Source organism: Electrona antarctica (genome assembly GCF_951216825.1).
Source record: "Electrona antarctica genome assembly, chromosome: 20".
NCBI classification, from domain to species: Eukaryota; Metazoa; Chordata; class Actinopteri; order Myctophiformes; family Myctophidae; genus Electrona; species Electrona antarctica.
The window spans coordinates 36,159,437-36,187,182 of NC_136801.1; the positions used below are offsets into that span (position 1 = coordinate 36,159,437).

At 45.2% G+C, this 27,746-nt stretch overlaps 1 long non-coding RNA gene across 2 annotated transcripts; it reads right to left on the reverse strand.

The window, feature by feature from the left end:
- Positions 1-17,554: 17,554 nt before the first annotated feature.
- Positions 17,555-26,132, reverse strand: LOC306913574. 2 transcript variants are annotated; one of them, XR_013788568.1, is made up of 5 exons: positions 26,061-26,132; positions 25,439-25,545; positions 23,940-24,082; positions 22,983-23,081; positions 17,555-20,121 (listed from the first exon to the last, which is right to left on the reverse strand). It is a non-coding gene; the product is annotated as an uncharacterized lncRNA (long non-coding RNA). The 2 variants fall into 2 exon arrangements; XR_013788569.1 differs by lacking the exon at positions 26,061-26,132 and having other exon boundaries at positions 25,439-25,785.
- Between the last annotated feature and the right edge of the window lie 1,614 nt (positions 26,133-27,746).

A 27,746-nucleotide genomic window follows, 5' to 3' on the forward strand; every position in this document is an offset into this window, starting at 1 on the left:
GTATCTACACAGGTACATGGGTATCTTGGTGGAGTATCGAATCTTGTGGACCAGACCCATTGCAAGATGCTGTACTCTGTCGCCGACCCTAAGCCATGCCAGTCTGTCAAAGTGGGCAGGGGTGAGGTGGGTTCGGGGGGTGAGGCCAAGTAGGAGCCTGACCAGTTTGTTTTGGGAGGACTGGAGCCTAGTTTTAAGGGCATTTGAGGTGCTGTGGTACCAGGAGGTGCATGCATAGTCAAAGAAGCCTTGTACAAGGGCTCCTGTTAAGGTCTTCAAGGTGTTTTTGTCGACCAGTGAGGAGATCCTGTAAAGGAATCTTGTTCTTTGGTTGACTTTTTGAGTGGTGTAAACCACTCCTACAACTGGCTTTTGTGTGTTGAGTGGTGTAAACCACTCCTACAACTGGCTTTTGTGTGCATAAAAAAATGACCATGGTTGCTATGTTCAAAATAATTTCTGACGTAATTAAATCACACCCGGGTGAACTGGATGACCGTAGCAACCGTGGTCATTTTCTCTGCGCAAAAAAAGCCAGTTGTGAAATCACATCCAGGTGTGATTTCATTACGTCAGATCAGAGCTGATCAGGGTATATAATACCTTACCTTATATAATACCTCACATCGGACAAAAACTCCAGGTGAATCAACTTCATGGTCACAAATCATCACATCAGAAGACGAGTCTACCTAGCCAAAGATATTGCCGAGACAGACCCTCCTGACCAGACCCGATCTTTAAAGACGGTGGGAAGCCCATTAGACGAGACGGCTGCTCTTTGCCGGGACAGACCCTCCTGACCAGACCCGAAGACGACCCTATCAGAATCAGACAAGGCCAATAGACGAGACGGCTGCTTTTTGCCGAGACAGACCCTCCTGACCAGACCCGATCTTTAAAGACGGTGGGAGCCCAATAGACAAGACGGCTGCTCTTTGCCAAGACAGACCCTCCTGTTTATATTGCACCTCAAATCATGAATTCAGGGTGCGGTCTACATGAAAGTTTGCATGCACATTCCTACTAGATAGAGGAATAAATCCTTTTGACCACTTTGACTTTGGTCTGTTATCACGCCACCAGGAGGTCACAATAGCCTACTAGACATGTGCTCCAAGGTACCTGTGTACCTGTGTCACATTGTAACTATCATGAGCGACATGCACAGACGGGAAATGGGCTGGTTTGGGAACACGTATATTCTTTCTACGTCCGAGCATAGACATGGTAACGCCCCGCCTGCCTCTGATTGGCCTACCGACACTGCCCGTCTTGCCTGTCCTCCGAGATGCAAGGCTACTCCGTGGTGGGAAATAGTACAAGAGAATGGTAATTGGTAACACGTGACAGTGATTTGTAACTTTAATTTTTGTAGAAGAGGCAAACTAATATTGTTTGTGCCATTTGCTTTGAAGTTTGATTGAATAATTGATTGAACACGTAGGCCTATGTACTTGTACTATGATTTGATTTGGCTGTGTTCTAAATTAAAGTGTTAGTGTTGATTATCGTGCATCGTGTATCTAAACTAACACTAAACTAATACTATTATACTAATAAAGATCAAGGGAAAATACACTTTTTTGAGTGGTGTAAACCACTCCTACAACTGGCTTTGTTAGTTTACGTGTCTGTCTGTCTGTCTGTTCGTACCAAAAAATGAGCATGGTTGCTATGGTCACCCAGTTCACACGGGTGTGATTTCATTACGTCAGACATTACGTCAGACCACAGCTGATCAGTCTATATAAGACCTTACACCACTCAGTTCACACGGGTGTGATTTTTTGATTACGTTGGTGGCCATTTTATCACCGGAAAGATTAGCCTCCAGGATGGAACCTAGGTAGGTAATTGCATCTTTACGTGTGATAGCCTTGTCACCCACTCTAACCAAGAAGCCATTTGCCTTGCTGAGATTACTATTAGAGCCAAAGAGAATGGATTCAGTTTTTCCCAGGTGTAAAGATAGCTTGTTATCAGCGAGCCAGGTGCAGATTCTACCGAGTTCAGAGCTGAGGGCCTTTTCAACCTGCAGTTTGTTCCTGTCCGAGACTAGCAGTGCCGAGTCATCTGCGAACAGGAACAAGTTGCAGTCACAAGCTGAAGTCATGTCGTTAACATATATTAGGAACAGTAAAGTCCCTAGTATGCTTCCTTGTGGAACGCCACAGCTCACTGGGAGGGGGGAGGGGGACAGTGTTCCATTCACCTCCACCATCTGTTCTCTCCCCTCCAGGTAGGATTGCATCCAGCTCACTGATGTGCTATCGAAACCAATTGCTTTAAGCTTGTTAACCAGTATGGAGTGGTTCACGGTGTCAAAAGCCTTTTGGAGGTCCAGCATGACCATGCCGCAGTATTTGCCAGCGTCCACCTCTTGTTTGATGTGGTCGCTCAAATAGAGAAGGCATGTGTCAGTGGAGTGGGATGTTCTGAAGCCAGATTGGAACTCGTACAATAATTTATTAGTGGCAAGATACTTTTCAACCTGTTCATAGACTATTTTTTCCATCACTTTCGAGATGGAGCTTAGAATAGAAATAGGGCGGTAGTTGCCGGGGTCTAATTTACTCCCTTTCTTGTGCAGGGGGGTTACTTTGGCCAGTTTGAAATCTAGGGGGACCTGTCCCTGTTTGATGGAGAGGTTTACTATGTGGGTGATGATTGGAGCTATAGAGATGGCTGAGTCTCTGAGAAATTTGGAGGGAATATTGTCATGGCCAGTGGCCTTGTGGGGTTGGAGGGCACTCAGTTTCTTAAGTACCTCATCAGTTGTTACCATAACTAGTTTAAAATCGTCTTTACAAACACCTAGGTTTCTGTAGAAGGTTTTAATGTGCTCTACACCAAAGAGCCCAGAGTGGGAGGGCAGATTGTTAACCAGCGTTGTTGCTATGTTTGTAAAGAAGATGTTCAAGTAGTTGGCCACATCAAGCTTGTCAGTGATGAGAGTGTTGTTCGCTTTAATGTTTATCACAGTTGAGGCCAGCTTTTGACCACATCACCCAAAAATCACCCACTTGTGTGACACACACACACACACACACACACACACACACACACACACACACACACACACACACGCACACGCACACACACACACTACCAAACAATGCGTGTATTTCTTACATTGTGTGGAGGTTGTACAGCAGCGACTTCGTCTCAGTTGGTTGATTCCTTGGTAGGCCTAAACCGTAAACAACAACCAGTTTTGTTTCCAGCGCTAGACCTATGAATGCTACAGTAACATGACGCCAATAGGCCTACAACATCCTCTTAACGTCCGTCTGATAATCAGCCTATCGAAACCAAAGTTACGATGCAATCTTCTTCTTCTTCTTCTTTGGGGGTTTTATGGCGGGTTGCTACCTAGTTAAGGTGTATACCGCCACCTACTGTACCGGAGTGTAGTCCAACTCCATTTGCCTTACTCCTTATTTGTTACAGTCTACTGGTGTTGAGTATTGTGGGGTATTAAGCCCTATATCCTGTGATAGATTCCAATCTCCAGCAAGAAGTTAATCACTGCTTTCTGTGTCATACAGACTCCATTTCCTGATGTTCCCAGGATACCTGGTATGTTCCATTGTCTCTTTGCCTCAGCCATCCTCTGTTTCAGGATTGTCCTTTCCTCCCCATATTTCCTGCAATACATCATCACATGTTCCACATTCTCCGTGTCGTCGCACTCTGGACATCGGTCTGTGGGGCTTTTCCCTACCATAAACAGGGTCTTGTTTAGGCCAGTGTGGTCAAATCTGAGTCTGGTCAGGACTGTTTCCTCTCTTCGGAATCCTCTCCTTACTCCTTTTGCATCGGTGCCTTTCTGAATGTTATAGTACGTTCTTCCTCTACTGTTATTGTCCCATCTCTTCTGCCATTTCTTCTGTAGCTCTTTTTTCAGTATGGCCTTAGCTTCCCCTTTGCCAAAAGGCACCTCAATCATTTCTACCATTTCGAGTGCTGTTTTGGCAATTTTGTCTGCCTCCTCGTTCCCCTCTATGCCCACATGTGCAGGTTACGATGCAATCCTTTCAGACTATTCCATTTGAACGCCTTTCCCAACGATGCTTTAGGAGTTTAGGCCAAGGAAGGTAAATAAATCCTGGAAGGCTTCTTCTTCTTCTTCTTCTTCTTTTAGTTTCCGGCAGGCTGTACACTGGTATGTGTAATGCTGCCCTCCTCAGGCGATGGGAATACTATCTCTTACACTTTGGAGTATAGATCAGTGGAGTGGAGATAATTCAAGACTACCGTCCAACACTTTGGAAGTCTGCCCCTGGAGTAAAAATAGACTTGAAGGAGAATACTTCAAGTCCCTGGTCTGCCAGTTCCAAAAACATCTGCTGCCTCTCATGCCTATATCTCTCACATGAGAACAGTACATGGTGTACCGTCTCTGTCTGTCCACACTGACAGAGCCCATCCGGGTGTTTCCCTATGACTTTTAGACAGCTGGCCAGGCCACAGTGACCCAGTATCCTGGAAGGCTAGTTGTAAACAACCGTTTACCGTGTGTTGTAAAATGAGCGTATGTCCCCTTTAAGAGCTGTCTGAGCGTAAGGTATGCTGGGAGACAGACGGGTGGAGTGAGAGTATTGTTTGAGAAAGTGAACTTGAAACGTGTTTGATATTGCTAGTAGTGAAAATAAAGTACCAACCTGCCTAAAGAAACGCCTGTTCATTCACCATTGCACCACGGGAATATAAGTACTAAAAGTATACAAGTTGGGTTGTACCCCGAAGTTAATAGGCATCGACGCAAGTATTAATTTCGGCCGTGGAATTGAATGGAATTTATTTCTCCTGTGTCCACCGGTTATGATAAGTCCGGGGACGAAGACAGGAAAGGTTACACTGGGGGCTCGTCACGGGATTCTTCTCGTCTGCAACAGTGAGTGAACGGAGGAAAATCAAATTGAAGACGTTATTTTTAAAGGAGACACACTAGCCAGCGGGTGGCAGCAGCACGTTACAAACTAAATGACATGGCGACCGGCGGCTGGAACAACGTGGATGGAAGTGAAAGAAATGATCAAGCGAATGTGACCAGCTATTCAAATCCATTCATGGACATGACGCCTGCTAAGTTTGCTAACCTAATGTTAAACACACGTCCAAAATCACAGATGATGCAACAGGGGACGTATGCAAATACTGACAGTTATGAACATTCTAAAAATGCCAATCTGAATCCTTTCATGTCTGATGGTGAGGAATTCACGTTTGTCCCACCTAATTACAGCACCCCAATGTATGTGCCTTCTGTTAATTACCCATTGCCACAGCCACCAGCCTCATGCACAAACCCATTTCTACAATATGGGGGAAATGAAACTGTTAGTGGAATTGACATGCAGAATTATCATACACCCAGCTATATCTGCCCTATGGAGAATTAACCCCTGTCAGTGGGCCAACCCAACACAAACCCCTTCATGTCTGAATTGCCCACAGGCTATGCTGAGAGCACGGCAATATATCCTAATCCATTTACCCCACGCCCTGAGCCCTCCACTATTATATGCAACCTCAGATGGTGATTGGAGGTGCATGGCAGCACTCGCCTCAACATAGGCTTGATGTTACACCTCAACGTAGGCTTGATGTTACACAACAGCATGGATATGAACATTCTCCCCAGAGGCAAGACAGGCACAGCAAATATGTGCGCTACGACCCGTCCCCGGACAGTGAGGATGATATCGACCAACGTGAGCGCATCCCCACTCTGCGGCCTGGACAATACGATGGCACCACATCATGGAGAGAGTTCATACACCGTTTTAAGAGCTGTGCTGTAGCTAACCATTGGTCAGAAAATACAATGGCTGTTCAGCTGAAATTCTGCCTATAGTGGGCGCTGCAGGTGCTGTGGTCCACAGGAACCCCAGATCTGCTGGATGGGACTACAGTCGTATTGTGGAGGAGCTCGAGACCATCTATGGCCCCACGTCGGAGCATGCTGCTGCAGTGGGCATCGAGTTGAGGCAGCGTGTCCGTAAACGGGGTGAGCCACTACATTCTTTGAGAGATGACATATATGAAAAAGTGTCAATTGTGTATGCGAACAGAGCAGAGGAAGAACAAGATGCGAACAAGATGCGACTGAGCGTCCCAGTACTTTGGCCCAGGCATACAAAATTGCACATAGGTTTGCAGCCACCAAAAAGGCAGCAGAGAATGTAACACAGCTCATGTTAGCCGGGGCCCGTACCATGGCAGAGCAGAGACCCAGAACTGCCACAGTGCGTGAGCATGAAGAGGAAGAATTTGAGAGCAGAGTGGCAGCCAGAGGCACACCTAGCCGGAGTCCCGAATCACCTAACTCTCGCTTTAAGCCAAAAAAAAAAAAGATAGTATCAACTGGGAGGAAGTTCGCTGCCACAATTGCTCTGGCATAGGGCACATGAAACGTAGCTGCCCCTCTCCAAGGAAGCCAACCACAGTCAGAACAGCCCTAATGCCCCAGGCCATAGAGGACCCAAATTCAACCAATGTATTGCATTTCAAGGCCCAGGACCAAGAAATGAGCATTCACATACTAATGCATGATATGGAAATTTGTGCTCTCTTAGATAGTGGGGCACGAAGAAATGTTCTCCCTGAAACACACTACAATGCTCTTGACCCTGAGGTCAGACCCCCACTTCAGCCATCCGTGGTGAGGTCGCTACAAGGAATTGGACCAGAGAGGGTGCCGGTGCTTGGAGAAGCCCACCTGCCCATCCAAGTCGCCAGTCGAACAGTCAATGTCAATTTCCTTGTCGCCAACATAGCGGATACAGAAGCCATCCTCGGTCGCCCATTCTTGGAGCAGGCACGAGCACGCCTGGATTTTGGCCGCCGAAAAAATGAGCTTTACGGGGAGCAGGTGGCCTACTTTGACCCCAACCAAAGGGATGCCGTGCATGTGGCCAGGATAGCCCGCACTACTGTTTTGGAGCCAGGACAGGAGTATATGGTTCCAGGCAATGTACATTTCCGCAGTCATGTTCAGGGCAGCATGATGATAAGTCCCACCAAGGGCTTCGTGGAGAAACACGGAGTGTTAGTGGCACGGGCACTGGTCGAGGCTAAGCCTATGAAATATTTCCCGATCCGAATGTACAACCCCGGAAACACAGCTGTCACCATAAAGAAGGGAGCAGTGGCTGGGCTCCTGCAGTCAGCCGAGGCGATACAAACCCCCACCCCTGACACTGAACCTCATCAGCCCGTTACAGGGTGTTCCACTATACCAGAACATCTCCAGGCCCTGTATGCCCAGGGTTCAAAATAACTCAACATGGAGCAGCAGCAGCAGCTAGAACGGCTACTGCAGGCCTACAGGGATGTATTTTCCACTGGTCCCACCGACTTGGGCCGTACTAATCTGGTCCAACATGATATTGTACTCCAGCCTGGCACCCCAGTGAAGCAACAGCCACGGCGAATGGCCTCAGAAAAGCAACAAAATGCTGACCGGCAGATACAGCAAGGCCTTGAAGCTGGCTTCGCCCGCCACAGCCACAGCAGCTGGGCAGCTCCCATCATAATGGTCCGCAGGAAGGATGGGGCCTACCGCCTTTGTGTGGACTATCGTGCCCTGAACGAGCGCACTATAAAGGATGCCTACCCACTGTCACGCATCCAGGACACACTCGACACCCTGTCTGGCGTGAGGTGGTTCAGCACCCTGGACCTTGCATCAGGGTATTGGCAGGTCGAACTCACTCCTAGGGCACGCAGGGCAGCGGCGTTCTGCACTAGGAAGGGCCTTTTTGAGTGGAATGTCATGCCGTTTGGTCTTTGCAACGCGCCAGCGACATTCCAACGACTGATGGACCGCGTCCTGGCTGGCATGCAGTGGGAAACCTGTCTAGTGTACTTGGACGACATCATTGTACTGGGCAGAGATGTTCCGGAAATGATACAGCGCCTTGAAGGAGTGTTCGACCGGCTGCGCCAGGCCAACCTGAAGCTGAAGCCAGCCAAGTGTTGCCTCTTCCAGCATCAAGTCGCCTACTTAGGGCACATTGTGTCAGAGAAGGGTGTTGCCACAGACCCACAGAAAGTCTTACAAGTACAACAGTGGCCAACTCCAACTACGGTCACTGAGGTCCGTCAGTTTGTAGGCCTGGCCTCTTACTACAGGCGTTTTTTGAAGGACTTCGCTACTATGGCAGAGCCCCTCCACGCCCTTACTAAGAAACATGCACGTTTCCACTGGACCGAGAAGTGTGAAGAGGCATTCAAGGGACTCAAACGATCACTCACCAGCTCACCTATCCTTGGTTATCCCCTCGACAGCGGTGACCTCATATTGGATACCGACGCAAGTGATGTAGGAATTGGAGCTGTCCTCTCACAAATCCAGCATGACCATGAAAGGGTGCTGGCCTATGGAAGCCGGAAACTGTCCAAGACAGAGCAGAATTACTGCACCACAAGGAGGGAGCTTCTGGCGGTAGTGGAGTTTACTCGGCACTTCCGTCAGTACCTGTTGGGCCGAACCTTCATTGTGCGCACTGACCACAGCAGCCTCCGCTGGCTTACCAGGTTCAAAGAACCAGAGGGGCAGCTAGCCAGGTGGCTCGAGAAGTTAAGTGAGTATGATTTCACTATAATTCACCGTCCTGGCCGTCTCCACTGCATTGCTGACGGCATGTCTAGGAGGCCTTGTCGTGAGTTGTGCCCCTGTACGGTTCCTGAAATGCCCCAGTGTCACGACCAGGGAGTGCAGTGCGATTTAGACTACATTCATATATTGTCAAGCCCAGTGGGGGTAGTGGAGACTCCACTCACTGCGACGAAAGAGGCCCAGGGAGAGAAGATCTGTCTGGTCGACACTGCTACACCTGCCCTGTTCTCTGGCTGGACACTCGAACAGCTGCGCGATGCTCAGTTGGATGACCCTGATATCGCTCCCCTGAGGGGATGGTTGGAGTCAGGCGGAGAGCGTCCCGGTTGGGAAGAGGTTTCATCATTCAGCCCCGCTACAAAGACGTACTGGGGTCAGTGGAAACGAATATACTTTAAGGATGGCATCTTGGTGAGACGTTTTTACTGCACAGACGATAGTTTGTTCTACCCACAGATTGTGCTTCCCCGTGCATTCAAGTCAGATGTGCTAAAACAGATGCACGATGGACCTGTTGGTGGCCACTTTGGGGTCGAACGTACCCTAACCCGCATACAAAACCGCTACTACTGGTACCAGATGCGAGAAGATGTCACTCTCTGGTGCCGTACCTGTACCAGTTGTGCCGCTAAGGCCAGGCCAGCCAAGACACCCCAAGCCCCAATGGGAACTGTCCGAGTTGGGACCCCTATGGAACGGGTTGCCCTGGACATCATGGGGCCATGGAATGAGACAGAGCGCCACAACCAATATGTGCTAGTAGTACAGGACTATTTTAGTAAGTGGGTGGAGGCCTACCCCTTACCGGATCAGAAGGCGGTGACAGTGGCTACGGTGTTCACCACGGAGTGGGTGTGTCGTTATGGAGCACCATATACTCTTCACAGTGACCAGGGTGCAAAATTTGAGTCAGAGGTCTTCCAGAAGATGTGTGAGACACTTGGAATTGAAAAGACACATACAACATCTTTTAGGCCGCAGTCCGATGGCCAAGTCGTACGTTTCAATGCAACTCTTCAGAAAATCTTGGCCACCACAGCAGAGCGTTGCCACTGGGATTGGGACCTCATGATCCCCTACGCGGTCATGGCATACAGAGCGACACGGCACAGCACAACTAGTTTCACCCCTAATATGATGCTGTTCGGGAGGGAGGTAACAGAGCCCATTGACCTCGTGGCTGGCCTGCCCCCAGACTCTGACAGTACCGATGACCCTCCACAGTACGTCACTAACGGCCGGGCTCCACCAGGCGCGTCAGCGTCGCGTCTCCGTCACCGTCAGGGAATGTTCCCTTTTTAATCAATGAAGGGTGGCTCCACTGCCCGCGTTGACGGAGACGCGACGCGTGCATTAAAATTGAACCGGTGCGTTTTTTGACGCGACGCTGACGCGACGCAACGCGTCCGGTGGAGCCCTGGCGTAAGCTTCGTGAGCGATTGGAACTCGCTCATCAGATAGCAAGAGAGGCCATTCGTCAATCCGTCACTCGGGCGAAGAAACAGTACGACAAGAATGTCTGCTGCAACAGATACAGCATTGGTGATGCTGTCTGGCATCTTGTTAAGGGGACGAAGAGAGTCAGGAACAAGGTGAGGAAGTTACTGCCTTCATATGAAGGGCCCTACTTCGTCCTGGGGCAACTGGACGACCTGGTGTATCGCATCCAACAAGGGCCCCGGACAAGGGTGAAGGTGGTTCACCATGATAAGCTCAAACCATACCGGTCCCGCACCCCGCTGGACAACAGCTGGGTCTTCAAACGGGCACAAGCCTGGAATCCTGTGGAGGTTTCACCGCCGGATGTGGACACAGATGGAGCCGAGCCTGACCTAGGAGTGTCCGGCCTGTTCTCGGACACCTCTGCTGGGGAACACGACAGCCAGCGACCAACAGCCGAGCCTGACCTAGGAGTGTCCGGCCTGTTCTCGGACACATCTGCTGGGGAACACGACAGCCAGCAACCAACAGCCGAGCCTGACCTAGGAGTGTCCGGCTTGTTCTCGGACACATCTGCTGGGGAACACGACAGCCAGCGACCAACAGAGCCGGACTTAGACACTTCTTCCTTCTCAACCCCCCCTTCCCCTGCTTCTCCGCACACAGACTTGTTTCCTCCAAGTAGAGGGGATTCCGGGGAGGTTCATGCCAGTGGGGGTAGGGCAGTGCAACCAGGACAAGAAGGGACTATTGTAGATTCAGTGCAGTGCCAAATACCCACCACTAGGCCCAGCCGAAGAAAGAGGGCCCCTAACAGGTACGGGGAGTGGGTGACACACTGACATGGACTGTTTAAAAAAGAAGACAAAAAAAAGAGAAAAAAAAGGCCTTGTGTTGGAATTATTTGTTATTGATGTTCAGCTATTTTGGTTGGTGATTATTACAGAAGGGATTGCACAGTATGTACATACAAATGCTTATTAAACATGAGCAGTGTTATTTGTAGCCTGTGTTGCTTGAAATTGGTGGTGGCGAAACGAGGTGCAGCATGCCTATCCAGTATCGGTTCAGTACCCGCTGGTGTTAGTTGTGTTATTGTTGATTCATATGCCACTTTACTAAGTTTACCAATGAAGCAGTAAAACAAAATAAAAATAAAAGATCTACCATGTTATCTACTGAGATGTTGATGATGTACTGCATTGATGATGGAGTGGAATTGTTATACATTGCCATCCATAGTGGGGGTAGTGTTGTAAAATGAGCGTATGTCCCCTTTAAGAGCTGTCTGAGCGTAAGGTATGCTGGGAGACAGACGGGTGGAGTGAGAGTATTGTTTGAGGAAGTGAACTTGAAACGTGTTTGATATTGCTAGTAGTGAAAATAAAGTAGCCTACCAACCTGCCTAAAGAAACGCCTGTTCATTCACCATTGCACCACGGGAATATAAGTACTAAAAGTATACAAGTTGGGTTGTACCCCGAAGTTAATAGGCATCGACGCAAGTATTAATTTCGGCCGTGGAATTGAATGGAATTCATTTCTCCTGTGTCCACCGGTTATGATAAGTACGGGGACGAAGACAGGAAAGGTTACACCAAGGGGGCAGGCAGGCTTTCCAACGTTGAAGTTCTCCTCCCTAGTGGTAGGAGGAGGGACTACAGGCGGACCCGTGGATTCATGACCGGGAAACCCCGTGCAGCTGGGCTTTAAAGGGACACTTCACCCTTTTTGCCAAAAAATATATATCAATGACGTTTATAAGATTTAGAACACTTTCCTGGCATTATTTTTTGTGTAATCTCTGGGTTTAGATATTTTAGATTAACGGGTGGCTCTGACGTCAGAGACACTCTTCCGTATTGCTACCGGACTACATTGTCTCCTCACACTGCAGCTAGACCAGCCCCAAAACACAGCCGTCACGGACACTGCGATTTGTTCCACCTACAACCTTCGTTGACCGCACCCCCACATGCGCATTTGTTATTGTGTTTGTGTCATGTCACCGTTGTCAGCATGTCAGCAGAGCAGCACCAGAGAGACGCGCTATGTTGCCACGAATCCCCCCCCCCCCAACTCTAGATTTATTATAATGATATGAAGTGACTTGCCATAAACCATCCATTAACTCCCCATTCATCCAATTTGCATCTGCTTGTATTAAACAACATTAAACTCACCAACATTGCAGATGTAGGGAAAGCTTGAATATCCACTTTCAAACTGCAAAGCTTTTGTTTCATAAAAATCCACCGAATCTTTTTCCCACTCAGCTCTGCACTTAGTTTTTCTTCTTTTTTAGTTCTATCTCACTACTAGAACTTTCTGACTCTGAGGTAGATAAGATTTTTGGCTGTCAACAGCATCCATTTGTTTTTTCAATGTTGTGGACCGTGAAATAGTTGCTAAGATACGATCGTACCGTATTTGGCAACTAAAAGACCTGTCCCGTAATGAACCGATACGGGACGCACTTAATCCCGTATTTTTGTCTCGTGGAAAAATGACAGCGCGTTATGGTGATTCTCAGTCACTCGCTCTCATGCAGTAATAAGAAGGGGCAGCCGACTGAGCTATAGGAACAGGAAAGCAAGACACTGGAACCTGGTGTCTGGAAGGGCGCTAGGCTCAGCTCATTGGTCAGTACTCTTCATAGGCATGCAGCAGAGCCAATCACTATGCAGTATCGTATCTTAGCAACTATTTCACCACGCTCCGGTCCACAACATTGAAAAAACAAATGGATGCTGTTGACAGCCAAAAATCTTATCTACCTCAGAGTCAGAACGTTCTAGTAGTGAGATAGAACTAAAAAAGAAGAAAAACTAAGTGCAGAGCTGAGTGGGAAAAAGATTCGGTGGATTTTTATGAAACAAAAGCTTTGCAGTTTGAAAGTGGATATTCAAGCTTTCCCTACAGCTGCAATGTTGGTGAGTTTAATGTTGTTTAATACAAGCAGATGCAAATTGGATGAATGGGGAGTTAATGGATGGTTTATGGCAAGTCACTTCATATCATTATAATAAATCTAGAGTTGGGGGGGGGGGGGGGGGATTCGTGGCAACATAGCGCGTCTCTCTGGTGCTGCTCTGCTGACGACAGCGACATGACACAAACACAATAACAAATGCGCATGTGGGGGTGCGGTCAACGAAGGTTGTAGGTGGAACAAATCGCAGTGTCCGTGACGGCTGTGTTTTGGGGCTGGTCTAGCTGCAGTGTGAGGAGACAATGTAGTCCGGTAGCAATACGGAAGAGTGTCTCTGACGTCAGAGCCACCCGTTAATCTAAAATATCTAAACCCAGAGATTACACAAAAAATAATGCCAGGAAAGTGTTCTAAATCTTATAAATGTCATTGATGTATATTTTTTGGCAAAAAGGGTGAAGTGTCCCTTTAACATTGAGCGCTCGGTTGCACTTCCGCATTTGACCACCAACATTTGGTGGTCAAATGCGGAAGTAGACGTTCTCAGACGGTACTTCCGGCAGTCTTCCGGGTGCTTCAAAACGCCACTGAGCAACTTCCACTGACATGAATAGCTGGGGGGGCGGAGCTTCGCGCCAGTTCAGTCTCTATTATATATATACTCTATGGGTTACACGTGTCCTTTTGGCAAATATTAGTTAGAAAATATAAGACTTCCGGTTGACGATCTCTTCAAATTAAGAGTACCCTCTAGACTCGTAAACTGCATCCATTGAAAAACAATTCATGTGCACATTAAAACTATAAATTAAGAATTTAAACACACATTTTGTTTCTTTGAAAATAATAATAATAATATATTTACATTTCAAGCACAAACATAATACAAAGACTGTTAACTGTGAGTGGACGACCCAATTAAGCATTACACTTGTTTATAAGAGGGTCCACCATGTTCAATTCATCTAAACATTTAGAGACGTACGACACTTCTATATAGACAAAGAACAGAACAGGAATTCATCATAAAGGAGGTAAAAGGGGAAAAGAAACATATACAGTGAGGGGCAAAAGGGGGGGGGGGGATCAGATTTTACGGGGTCCAGTTTCGAATTGCAGCCATCCGTAGGTGCCCTTTGAGAGCGGTTTTGAAGGAGTCAAGGGATTATCATATCTTAATGACTGTTGTTAGGGCGTTCCACATTTTGGTGGCATAGGAGCGAAAATAATTTAGTCCCTTGTTTGTGCCGAATCTGGGCTGTACATGGTTCGTTGCACTCCCTCTGGTGTTGTGGGTGTGGTCTTGGTTAACATTAAGGAAGTATCTAGACAGGTACATGGGTATCTTGGTGGTGTATCGAATCTTGTGGACCAGACCCATTGCAAGATGCTGTACTCTGTCGTCGACCCTAAGCCATTCCAGCCTGTCAAAGTGGGCAGGGGTGAGGTGAGGCCAAGTAGGAGCCTGACCAGTTTGTTTTGGGAAGTCTGGAGCCTAGTTTTAAGGGCCTTTGATGTGCTGTGGTACCAGGAGGTGCATGCATAGTCAAAGAAACCTTGTACGAGGGCTCCTGTTAAGGTCTTCAATGTGTTTTTGTTGACCAGTGAGGAGATCCTGTAAAGGAATCTTGTTCTTTGGTTTACTTTTTTGATTACGTTGGTGGCCATTTTATCACCGGAAAGATTAGCCTCCAGGATGGAACCTAGGTAGATAATTTAATCTTTAGGTGTGATAACATTGTCACCCACTCTAACCAAGAAGCCATTTGCCTTGCTGAGATTACTATTAGATCCAAAGAGAATGGATTCAGTTTTTCCCAGGTGTAAAGATAGTTTGTTATCAGCGAGCCAGGTGCAGATTCTACCGAGTTCAGAGCTGAGGGCCTTTTCAACCTGCAGTTTGTTCCTGTACGAGACTACCAGTGCCGAGTCATCTGCGAACAGGAACAAGTTGCAGTCACAAGCTGAAGTCATGTCGTTTACATATATTAGGTACAGTAAAGGTCCTAGTATGCTTCCTTGTGGAATGCCACAACTCACTGGGAGGGGGGGGGGGGGGGGGCAGTGTTCCATTCACCTCCACCATCTGTTCTCTCCCCTCCAGGTATAAGTGCATGGCCTTTACAAATTGGACGCTGGAAAAAAAGCGGTTCTATGTTTCAACTGGTCTGTCATACGCACGTGTCAGAGAGACCTCCTCTACAACACCACACTCTCCTCTAAACAGGAGAGGTGTAAAATAAAGTGTCGGACCATCCAGTGCGGTCAGAGGTAATTATTTCTCTTTTGTCATTTTCAGACTATGTATGCTGCACAAAAAATGGTTCTATGTTTCAACTGGTCTGACATACGCACGCATTCGGAGAGACCTCCTCTACAACGCCACACTCTAAGCGGGAGAGGTGTAAAATAAAGTGCCGGAGTCCTTTAACTGAGTGCACACAAACCAAAAGGACCTGTCTGTCAACTAAGGGTCCATTTGTGCATTCTCTCTGAGTTATAAATGGATAAATGAACACTGAGGATCTTATTGTGTGGTATTGAAACTAGCTGCATGTCAATTCTCAAAATCTGTTGCTGCTTTTAGACCTCACACCTTTCAGCTGAAGTTTAATTGATAACACTGACTCCGCTGACTCATTTCACTAGTTTCAGGGAAGTTCGCTCTGAAAATGATAATGTTCAAAGAAAGACATTGGAGAATCAATCAAGAACATGGATAGTTAGATAGTTCTGTACAGTACATTCAAAATAACGATCCAGATAGTGTGGTAAGATATGATTTTGTTTTATTAATGATATGATTATGTTTAAATTAGAGCTGGGACTCGATTAAAAAAATTAATCTAATTAATCAGAGGCTTTGTAGTTAATTAATCTCGATTAATCGCATTTTAATCGCATATCAATATTCAACCCGAGAACAGTGAGAAACCTTTTTTTTCAAATGTTTTTTGGTATCCCAGTGAATGAATAGTGACTACAGGATACCACTCATTTTCAACATTTTACTGTCATTAATATACCTTAGAGCTGTTGTGTGGAAAGTCACCCCATTCTGTGTTGCCTAGAACTGGAGGTCTGAAAAAAATCACTAACAGTAACAAGTACATCTCAGTGACATCACAAAGCTGTACTTCATAGTGTTACTGTTTTTGTCAGACCTCCAGTTCTAGACAACACAAAATGGGGTGACTTTTTATCATTTCCAGTTTCCACACAACTCCATAGAAAAATGTTGAAATGAGGGGTATTCCCCTTTAAGCAATACAACTTGTTTTTCTCCAACAGATAAACAAGTGCAGCAGGTGCCTATATAAAGTGTCTATGAATACTCAAATGTGCTTTACATGGTGGGGCATGAGAAAAAAAATAAAAACAACTTTATTAGGGGGTAAACACTTAGACAAAGGAACAAAATAAAAAAACGGTGGAATGAACTAGCTGGGGAGTGCATTTCACATGGGGTTGGGGCAGACCATTGTCTGACCACGGACTTTCACACTTGCTGCTTCAGTATGTTTCGCATCGAGGACAGCTTGACAGCTTCGTGCTGTGGTGAAAAATCTCCGCAAGGCGTGCAAGCCTCTACTCTGCGAGACATGCTAAGCTGAAGCAGCTAGCATGGAAGCTAGCTCTGATCCATAGCTCTGGCTATGGACCAGAGCTAGCATGAAAGCTAACATTGGTCATATGGCTTATGGATCCTTTCCCTGACATTGCACACAACCATGCTGCTATCCACGCGTCCATCCGATAGCTTTTAAATCCCAATGTCCCATCCACTGAGCAAACGTTTGGGTGTTGTAAGTTGTTGTCTGACGGAGCTGTAGTAGAGTGGACTGGACTGCTGCTGCTGCTCCTCCCCCTGCAAGCCGTGCAAGGAGTGCAGCAGCCTAATGAGCCTAGAAATGCACCCAGTGAGAAACGTTCCGCCGTGAAAAAAAAGGTGCGATTAAATGCGTTAATTTTTTTAACGCGTTAATTTTTCTGTAGTTAATTAATCTCAATTAACGCGTTAAAGTCCCGGCCCTAGTTTAAATAGCTTAAGCTGAACAATGCATGGTCAAAACATGTACAAGGTGTCAGTTTTGTGCAGGGGAGAAGGAAAACAAAGGAGGATAAACCAAAAAAAATCACTGCATGAACTTCAATTCAATTGAATTGAATTGAAAAATTTAACTTCTCTTTTGGTTACCTTCCAGGTCTGACTATAGAGTGCATCATCATACCCGGAAGTTATGCAGTGAAGTCAACTGAGTGGTAAAAAAACGACTTAAGTGATTTCTAGGGTGGAGGGAGATCTTGTAGTGTAAGCTCAGGTTCTGTTCCCACATTATTGTTGATTGATTTGATCGCTCAACTGAAGTGAATGACTGAATAGATAACAGGAATTATGCCCATAATTGACCCATCCCTTCTCCCAGGAAGCTGCTTGGGAAACTAGGGGTTTCAAGTGGTTAATGAATACAATAGCAAATATGCCTTTTCAAATCCCAAACTCTGGAGAGACACGAATACTGTTGTACTAGTATTTTATTAGTGTCAGATAATTATGACGTAGGATGAAGAGGAAAAAAAGATATGCAAAAGCAATACAAGCATTTCATAGTCCATCATGGTGAAATTCAAAGCTACTGACTGACAAAAATATGCATATGTCAACTCAGATGGCTTGGCAATGGTTAATGTACATCTAAATGTACAAACAAAAATGTGGCTATGCTGTATGGGTGCTTATGCAACGGATTCGAGTGAAAATCAACCGATAATTCCCAGTAGGTTACTTATCAAGCTGATCTTATCGACCTACTGCATGTAGTCTGGGAGCCTACTGGCTGCGATTGTCATTGATAAAACGTTCGAATGAAAATCAACCAATAATTCCCAGGAGGTTACTTATCAAGCCAATCTTATCGCTCTTGCTGCACATGCTGGGAGCCTACTGAAAACGACAAGCCGCCACATACCCTAATAAACATAACCGCAAACACGTAGCAGCACGGTCTCAACCTTAACGCATGTTCGCCAGTCGTTTTGGTCTACTGCCTACTGAGAAACGCCAAGCCTCCTCATACCCTAATCTAAACATAACCGCAAGCACGTAGCAGCGCGGTCCCAACCTTAATCCTCGTTTTCGTTTTATCAATGCCAATCGCACCCAGTAGGCACCCAGACTACATGCAGTAGGTCGATAAGATCGGCTTGATAAGTTCGAAGCGGGGGGCTTGTGTCTGTTCAGATGTTGGGTTTAATTAAATCTTTGCTACAAATGAGCTGCCTGAATGAGTTCTCATATGGGATTTGAGACCTCCACGTTGAGTGAAGCTTTTGCTACAAACTGTACAACCAAAGGGCCTTTCCCCTGTATGTGTAATCATGTGTTTTTTAACAAGGTAAGCATGAGCAAAGCTTTTGCTACAAACTGTGCAACTAAAGGGTTTTTCACTTGTATGCGTATACATGTGTGATTTCACACAGTCAGCACGTGCAAAGCTTTTGCCACAAACTGTACAATAAAAGGGCCTTTCCCCTGTATGAATCATCATGTGAGTTTTCAGAAGATTAATTTTACCAAAGCCTTTGCCACACTCTGTACAACTAAAGGGATTTTCCCCTGTATGAGTCCGCAAGTGTTGGTTCAGACTTCCACGAAGAGTAAAGTGTTTGGCACAAAATGTACAACTAAAGGGCTTTTCCCCTGTATGAACCATCATGTGTCGTTTTAGAGAATCTGAGTGACGAAAGCCTCTGCCACACTCTGTACAACTAAAGGGCTTTTCCCCTGTGTGAATCCTCATGTGTTTTTTTAGACTAGCTGAGTGACGAAAGCCTCTGCCACACTCTGTGCAACTGAAGTGTTTTTCACCTGTATGACTAACCATGTGTGATTTCACATCATTAGCACGAGCAAAGCTTTCCCTACACACCGTACAATAAAAGGGCCTTTCCCCTGTATGAATCATCATATGACTTTTCAGACTACACTTTCTAACAAAGCCTGTGCCACACTCTACACAACTAAAGGGCTTTACCCCTGTATGAGTCTGCAAGTGTTGTTTCAGACTTAAATGAACCCTAAAGCTTTTGTCACAAAATGTACAACTAAAGGGCTTTTCCCCTGTATGAATCATCATGTGTTGTTTTAGAGTAGCTGACTGACCAAAGCCTCTACCACACTCAGCACAAATAAAGGGCTTTTCCCCTGTGTGAATCCTCATGTGTTGTGTTAGACCAGCTGACTGACCAAAGCCTCTGCCACACACTGCACAACTAAAGGGCCTTTGATTCAGCTTTTCCCCTGTATGAGTCAGCATGTGTGATTTCAAATGTTGCTTAAGACGAAATATTTTGCTACAAACTGAACAACTAAAGGCCTTTTCCCCTGTATGAGTCAGCAAGTGTTGTCTCAGAGTTAAGGGAAGAGCAAAGTTTTTGGTACAAAATGTACAACTAAAGGGCTTTTCCCCTGTATGAATCATCATGTGACGTTTCAGATGACCCATTCGAACAAAGCCTTTGCCACACTCTGTACAACTAAAGGGCCTTTCCCCTGTATGAATCCTCATGTGAATTTTCAAATTACTAATTTGACTAAAGCCTTTGCCACACTCTGTACAACTAAAGTATTTGGTCTCTGACTCTGTACAACTAAAACCTTTGGTCCCTGTGTGATTCCCTGTGATTGCTGTGATTCCCTGTGTTTGTTTCGATGATGTCAGGTCCTGGGACAGGTTATTGCTCAAAGACAACCTTTGTCCTTCTACATATGTTGTTTTATGTGATTTCAGTGTGTTTAAATGTGACTGCCCTTCCCTGGTCTCCCACTCATCACTGTCTTCAGTGTCAGATTCAGAACAGTGTGAAGAGAGGAGCTGGTCATCACTAGCTGGTTGTGATATTCCACAGTCCTGTATATCAGCTTGTGATGTCAGGTGTTCAGTTGAGGTACTGGCTAGAGGCTCTATTTCTCGGTTTTCATCATCATCTTCACTTTTCATTGCTAGTAATATGGTTGACCCATCAACCTCATCTGGTCTTTGAACTAGGTCCTCCTGTTCCTCTTTCATCTCTGGAGGCTCTGGTTCCTCCTCTTTACACACAGTGAACTGTAGGAAGTCTAGAAGGGGAAAACATAAGACAACATAACTATTATCAGGTGAAAAGAAATAAAGATATATTTGAAATGGTATACACAAGGCAAACTGTATATTTATATTACATATATTACTTATATTACATAAGCACTACATGACACATGCCATAAACATATACACACCCTACTGTCTAGCATTAGGGTTTCAGCTCTGCAGTGTTTGGGGACGGCAGTGGCTCAGGGGGCAGTTGATCAGGGGGCAGTGTCTCAGGGGTAGAGTGACCGGATGGCAACCACAAGGTTCCCAGTTCGAACCCGGGCTCCCCCAGAGTTAGTGTCGAAGTGTCCTTGAGCAAGACTCTGAACCCCTAATTGCTCCTGACGTGCAGGTTGGTGCCTTGCATGGTTTCCTCCGGCATTGGTGTGTGGATGCGTGGATGTAATGCACAATCTCTATAAAGCGCCTTGGATAAAGGCGCTATATAAATGCACCATGTATTTGTTAGCTCTGCTGTCGTTTACAAGTGGTGCGTATCTTTCACTTCCCAGCTGTACTTTGTGTTGGTTCCCACAATGTCTGTTTGCTTGCCACCAGTTCCGGGTGCCTGACACAGTCACAGTGCCCACTCGGTCTCATCATGCTCTCTAACTTAGGCCCTCATTTATCAATTGAGTGTAAATTCTGCCCCAAATTCGAGTGTAGGTTTCGTAGTACACCCACGTCGCGTCGGCATTTATAAAGTGACCGCAAACAGCTGATCCTTCCTAATTTCATTCCTAGCAGTAATAAATGTGACGGCTGAAATCAATCTGGCACGCCCTATGAAATCAAGCCTCGCCCTCGTTTTTGCGACATGAACCACTGCAATACGACCTGGAAACCATGGTTACAGGGGAAAAAAAGTTTCACTCGCTTGCCTAAGTTGCCTTGCTGCCCCCTCCCATACACACACACACACAGACGCACGCACGCACACGCAACTTGTTGTATCTTAAATAAATAAACTTGCATGAATTAAATAAAGCTGTAGGACTACCCTGTCTGTTTCTCCTCTCGCTTCGCTTCGCTTCGCTTCCCTTGCTGCCCGCCTCACCCCCCCCCCCCCCCCGCACGCACGCACACACATATCGCAATTTGCAAGCAACTGTCACTGTGTTGTTAGTTGTATATTTATTGTTGTTTATTCATTTAATATACAACAAGATATATTAGTGAACGAAAACCTGAACCTGTGAACCATGAATTAAATAACAAATAGGCGCGCACACACGCTGCTGTTCTGCAAGGTGCATCTCCTGTCCTGTCTATCTGTCTCTCTCTATCACTGTGGTCCGTCCGTGACACCGTGACCAATTGACCATGCACGTTCGACAGTCTATTTAAATGGCCTCGCTGTCAACTGTCAATTATATGAATATTGCAGCCAAAACCGTAGCCTCATGTGGCACTGGACGGCACATTTGGCATTCGAGCGACGTCGGGTTTATTAAAACGAGGAGGAGATTGCACATACTGATACTGTAACTCCAGAAAGACATCAGCCTGCTGTAGATTAGGCTACAGTAGGCTACCCAAGTTGGGACTCTCCGCACCTGCAGCGCTGCACTGCACTATACTCTCCAACGTCCCGTCATGGAAATATTTCAGCACAGACAGCCCAAATCCTCGCATGTATGCGCTCATCATGCAAAACACTTTAAATGGCTTACGCATCTAACTTGCAACATTGTTTTTAAATGCGCAATTTTAATTGCTTGCTTGTAAAGTTGGAAATCTCCTACTAATTTCATATGACACAAAGACACATCGTTGATGTATTCCTTTTCTTTTTTTTTCTTTTTTACATTTAGCCCATATACATACCTATACAGTTTTATATAAACATTTTAGGAGTGAATACATATGTTTTGATGCCTGTGACAGCCTCTCAGCTGGTCAAACAATGCTGCTCCGCTGTTCTACGACAGAAAAACAGGTGAGGACAAAGCGTACGACAGCTCCCGACCAGACGTGATTTTTGTCTTGGCACAAGTTTAAATTCAAGCTTTGGCGCAAATCGCAAATGCCGAAAATATTGGAGAATATTGGTAAGTGACACCAGTCTGACGGCACCGTCTGTTTCAAGGGGCCCCTACATATCTATTCAATTTAGGGGCGTAGACTACTACCGTAGAGGGTGCAATGCTGGTTAAGTTTTTACTAAATGGTGTCTGTCATATGAAATTAAACATTTTGTGGAATATTTTCTTTTCTGGCCAAAACGTGTATTTTAGATGTGAGGTGGGGGGCTCTGAGTGTTCCCACTAAGCCAGGAAAGTAGGCTTTCCAACATCTTAAAACCGTGCTTGTTTTGGCGAGTAGCTGTTATTTTTAATAGAGAAGAGAGGCTGTGCTACCGGGGGTGGAAGAGGCAAACTAATATTGTTTATGCGTTTGCTTTGATGGAATAATTGATTAAACATGCACTCCGTAATATGATTTGATTTGGGTGTTCTAAAATAAAGTGTTTGTGTTGATTATTGTGTAATTTGTTTGTATGTGTAAATTTGAAACATTATTGTACTATAAAAATGTCTATTTTCCCTTCATCTTTATCCTTTTTAGTGTAATAGTATTTGTTACGAAGGCTTTCACTTAGAGCTCCATATATGAGGATAACCTATAGTCCCATATATGGAGACAACGGCGATATCGGACAAACATGCCGTCGGAATAATAACGCTGACCGCATCAGTCCCCAGCAGCCTTCATATCATACAGTGGAGCCCATAAGAATATCACTATACAGTCTTACGCTATTTCAGTGAAAATAGCAAGTAATGAAATGTTAATAAAATGATAGCTCAGCACAGAATAAAGGAAAGAAAATGAGCATGAAACTTACTGAACTCCAAGTGGTTTTCAGGTTCATGTTTAATAGAAACGGTCCTGGTTGGTGCTGGAGAACTCATGTGAAGCTGCAGGCTGGACTCCACAGACTGGTCTGGAATGAAGGAATTAAAAATATTTTTTTTTTCAAATCAAAACGATTCTCGATTCGATTCTTGGGGTCATGACTCTAAATAAGGACAGTAAGAGTTTTATATAGTAGGCTATGTAAACTAAAGGTCTAAAGGTTTTATGTCTTAATCTGCCTCCGAAATAATATATTGACACAGTGTGTGCAGCCACTTTCTTGTTTCAAGATTCCCTCTTCATGTAAACTAAAGGGACTCATCTTCAAAGTGCTGTCTCATTCATTGTATACCAGCCCTTGCAGTCTCTCACCCTCAAGCACTTACCAGCTGACATCACTTAAGCATGGGCAGATTTAAATAATTTGGCGACCCCCGGGGGGTCGCGACCCACGGGGGGTCGCGACCCACGGGTTGAGAACCCCTGTTTTAAGAGACCGGCATCACTATGGTTACGAATCTGTCGTAAATGCTTTCAGTAGACTTGATACATTCAACACAGATCTCCAACATTATTATAACGACCTACGCATACATGTTTACATTTAAATACTGATTCAAAAGATTGAAGTATTGTTTATTTAGACTAGACCCATTCATTCAGGGTAACTGATTTATATGTGTTGTTGCCGCTGTAAGGTCAGGAGGGAACTGTGTCTTTTCCATGCTGTTATTATTATTAGTTTTGGCTTTGTTTTTTAATAAAGGACATACCACCCATTATGTTGTATAATAAAATGCCATGCCACAACAAATAATTAGCATCCTACTACACTCTAGATTTATTTTATAAGAACGATTAACTGAGTCTATCTGATCTCATCTCTGTGCAGTAGTAGGCCTACTAGTCAGTGTAAAACAACAGGAAGAATGTATATAATACATACCTATGCTGCAACACTTTACTACAGGTTTCATCGAGTCATCAGGTAGTCCACATTCCTGGTCCATCTCTCGCTGTTCCTCTGACGATGTTGAATACCTTTTGGAAGCCATCTCTCGTGAAAAGTCGACCTCTCCCTGTGGTGGTCTGGGGAAATCACCAGCAGAACAAACTTTAAGTTTGTCATTCAGCAACCTTACATACAGTACAAGTGTGTTCTTAGCTGCTACTGATTGTGCTAAAAAGGTCAAAAATAGATCCTCGAACAGGGAGGTTTTGTTGTCACATTTGGGGCTAGCTTTTGCCCACATAACAGCTGAAGGTTGTAGAAAGTAACACTTTACCCATAGATAATGGGTAGCACTCACATGTTACCAGAAGGTTAATGCTAATTCTGACAGTGTTTTAGTAGCCTACCCTAGAATGAAACATTTTTTTTTTAATACATAGGCCTACATATACATATATATATATACAAACACACACAACACACAACACACAACAAATGACTGTATTCTTCTGCCTGACACATATGTCATGTCCTGACTGAGCGAATAGGGGATGGGGATCAACGTCTTCGAATATTTGACAGTTCCATTTAAAAATGTTGAAAGATCAGTGGATGTTGCAAATTACCTGCACTACAATAATACCCATAAAATGTAACGATGTGTAGGCCATACGTTTCGTAATGCAACTCCAATGATGAACGCTGTGTTGTTTCACCCAGCGAATAGAGGATGGCCTATCGAAACTGGATGTTTTTTCCCCTCTTTTTTATTTTTTACTTTTTCTAACTGTGATGATTTATTTTTCTTTTGCATAGAAGTGTAGGCCTGTATTCGTACATCTTAAAATGTTCTGATTAATTGAAAATGGAGGATCCTGATGTATGTATTTTTGTGATTTTTATGGTTTTAGCAGTTTTTATATCGTATATTCGTTGAACTATACCCATTCTACAAACTGAATAAAATTTGCAACGAATAGTTGGGCCATAGTAGGTCCATGTGTTTTTTGTGTGCCACTGAAGCAATCTTTCACGCACGCACGCACACACACACACACACACACACACACACACACACACACACACACACACACACACACACACACACACACACACACACACACACACACACACACACACACACACACACACACACACACACACACACACACACACACACACACACACACACACACACACACACACACACACAGTGGCAGCGGTGGCCGAACGGATAGCGGCGCGGTCTTGATACCGGAAGGTTCCTAGTTCGAATCAGCCGTCCGACACGTTAAAATTACCACCGTTGAAGTGCCCTTGAACAAGGCATTGAACCACTACGATGAAATGTGTTCTATGAGCAGGGCCTGGCTGGAAACAAGTTCTTGAGCTTAGCCCAGATACCCTGGGTAAATATAGATTTAATTTCATTTCATTTCACACACACACACACACACACACACACACACACACACACAGCGTGTATTTCATACCTTATTGTGTGTGGGGGGTCCGGGGTTGTATGTGAAATAAAGAACTCCACTGAGTGAGTGTAGGTTACGGCTTCTCCCGTCCGTCTGATAGCCTAATAAGGCTCAGGCTGTCGAACCAAAGAAGTTACGACGAAATTAAATTAAAATCGCCTTTCAGACGCGCGTGGAGATTATTCCATTTGACCGCCTTTCTCAAAGATGCTGCTTCATGCCAGGAAGCTATAAAACTATGACTATGAGCCCAAAATCCACGCTTCGCCCGTTTTGTTAAACAAAGTGAAACCCTCAAAATGGAAGTCGTGACAGGCACCGGTCGTGATAGCTAGTCAGAATAGATCAGAAATAGATCCCCCACGCGATCCACAGGACCAACTGTTGTCTGTTTGCCACCTGTTTGCCACAGTTGGTGAACAACAGCTGTTGTATCATTTTGCCACTGCCCCTCGGAATCTAAGTCCCCGAGTTTCGCCAGCAGTTGGCGCCAGATAACCAGTTTTATTAGTGTATTGTAGCCCAAACATTTAGACTCTGTAGAGGTTTTTTTCGATTCTGACGAATCTAAAAGAGATAGTCCCTTAAAAAAAGTCGCGTGTTTACGTTTGTGCCTCAAAATCACTCTTACCTTGTACAAATGCAACATCTAAATCGTTTTGCCCCACATGTCCGGCGGGTGTTCGGCAAACAATTACACGCCGAGGGACCGTAGTTTTCAATAAAAACAATATTTGAATCCACTCTGTCCATATCATAGAGTATATAAAAGGATAGAGACTGATCTGGCGCGAAGCTCCGCCCCCTCCGCTATTCATGTCAGTGGAAGTTGCTCAGTGGCGTTTTGAAGCACCCGGAAGACTGCCGGAAGTCCCTCCTCCGGACCTCAAATTTGAGGTCCGGGGTGACGTTGGAGCGATGGTCCTACGTCACGACACAATGTTAAAGCCCAGCTGCACGGGGTTTCCCGGTCATGAATCCACGGGTCCGCCTGTAGTCCCTCCTCCTACCACTAGGGCCCAGAGCTTTAACGTTGAATAGCCGGCCCTCACTGGTAGGCATTTTATCAGGTATTTGACCAATCTGGGAACTAAATCGTTACCAAGAAATTTCTTCACCAATGTGTTTCTAAAGGTGTCTAATAACATGTACTAAAAGTTTGAAATTCAACTCCCGTGGGAAAGTTGAGTTATTAGCATAATATGTGACCATACCCTTAACATCCTATATAAGGCAAAAAAGTCCAAATTTCATCATTCTTTAAGTAGCATGTGACATATGCAACTAGGGTGATTTCATGATTCTGAATCCATTCCAAGCATTAGTTTTGCACAAAAAACACTCCTTGGGCTAAATTAGGCCATATCCACTTGACCAAATGTGCTGACCTCATCACGTTTGTGTGGCCGTTTTCCTCCCAAGGAGTGTTTTTTGTGCAAAACTAATGCTTGGAATGAATTCAGAATCATGCAAACACCCTAGTTTCATATGTCACATGTTACTTAAAGAATGATGAAATTTGGACTTTTTTGCCTTATTATGCTAATAACTCAACTTTCCCACGGGAGTTGAATTTCAAACTTTTAGTACATGTTATTAGACACCTTTAGAAACACATTGGTGAAGAAATTTCTTGGTAACGATTTAGTTTCATAGATTTCTCTTACTATGGCCCCTTGGTCCATATTCTGTCTCGGAATCTGGCGGCCATCTTGGTTTTCTCTCCATTGTAAATGCGCAACAGAACCCTGACCGCGGCCAATGTTCTGTTGCGCATTTAATATGGAGGAGTATGGACGGAGTGGATTAAAATATTTATTGTATTGAAAACTACGGTCCCTCGGGGTGTAATTGTTTGCCGAACACCCGCCGGACATGTGGGGCAAAACGATTTAGATTTTAGATTTTAAGGGACTATCCCGTTTAGACTCTCGTAGAGAGATTCGTCAGAATCGAAAAAAACCTCTACGAGAGTCTACATGTTTGGGCTAAGTGTATTGATTGATTGCCACTCACTTTATGCATGCGCATATCCTCTATTTCTATTACCTCTCCAAGTAGATAGTGCTCTTACCATCATACATCAGCCGATCAGATCATCACATTCCGTGCTACGAACACACAGACACACACACACACACACACACACACACACACACACACACACACACACACACACACACACACACACACACACACACACACACACACACACACACACACACACACACACACCAAGCCAGTTTTTGTAGCCTACTATCTATAATGCAAGTTGTACAATGTGTTTACTGGATTACTTAATTAGACCATGGCTCCC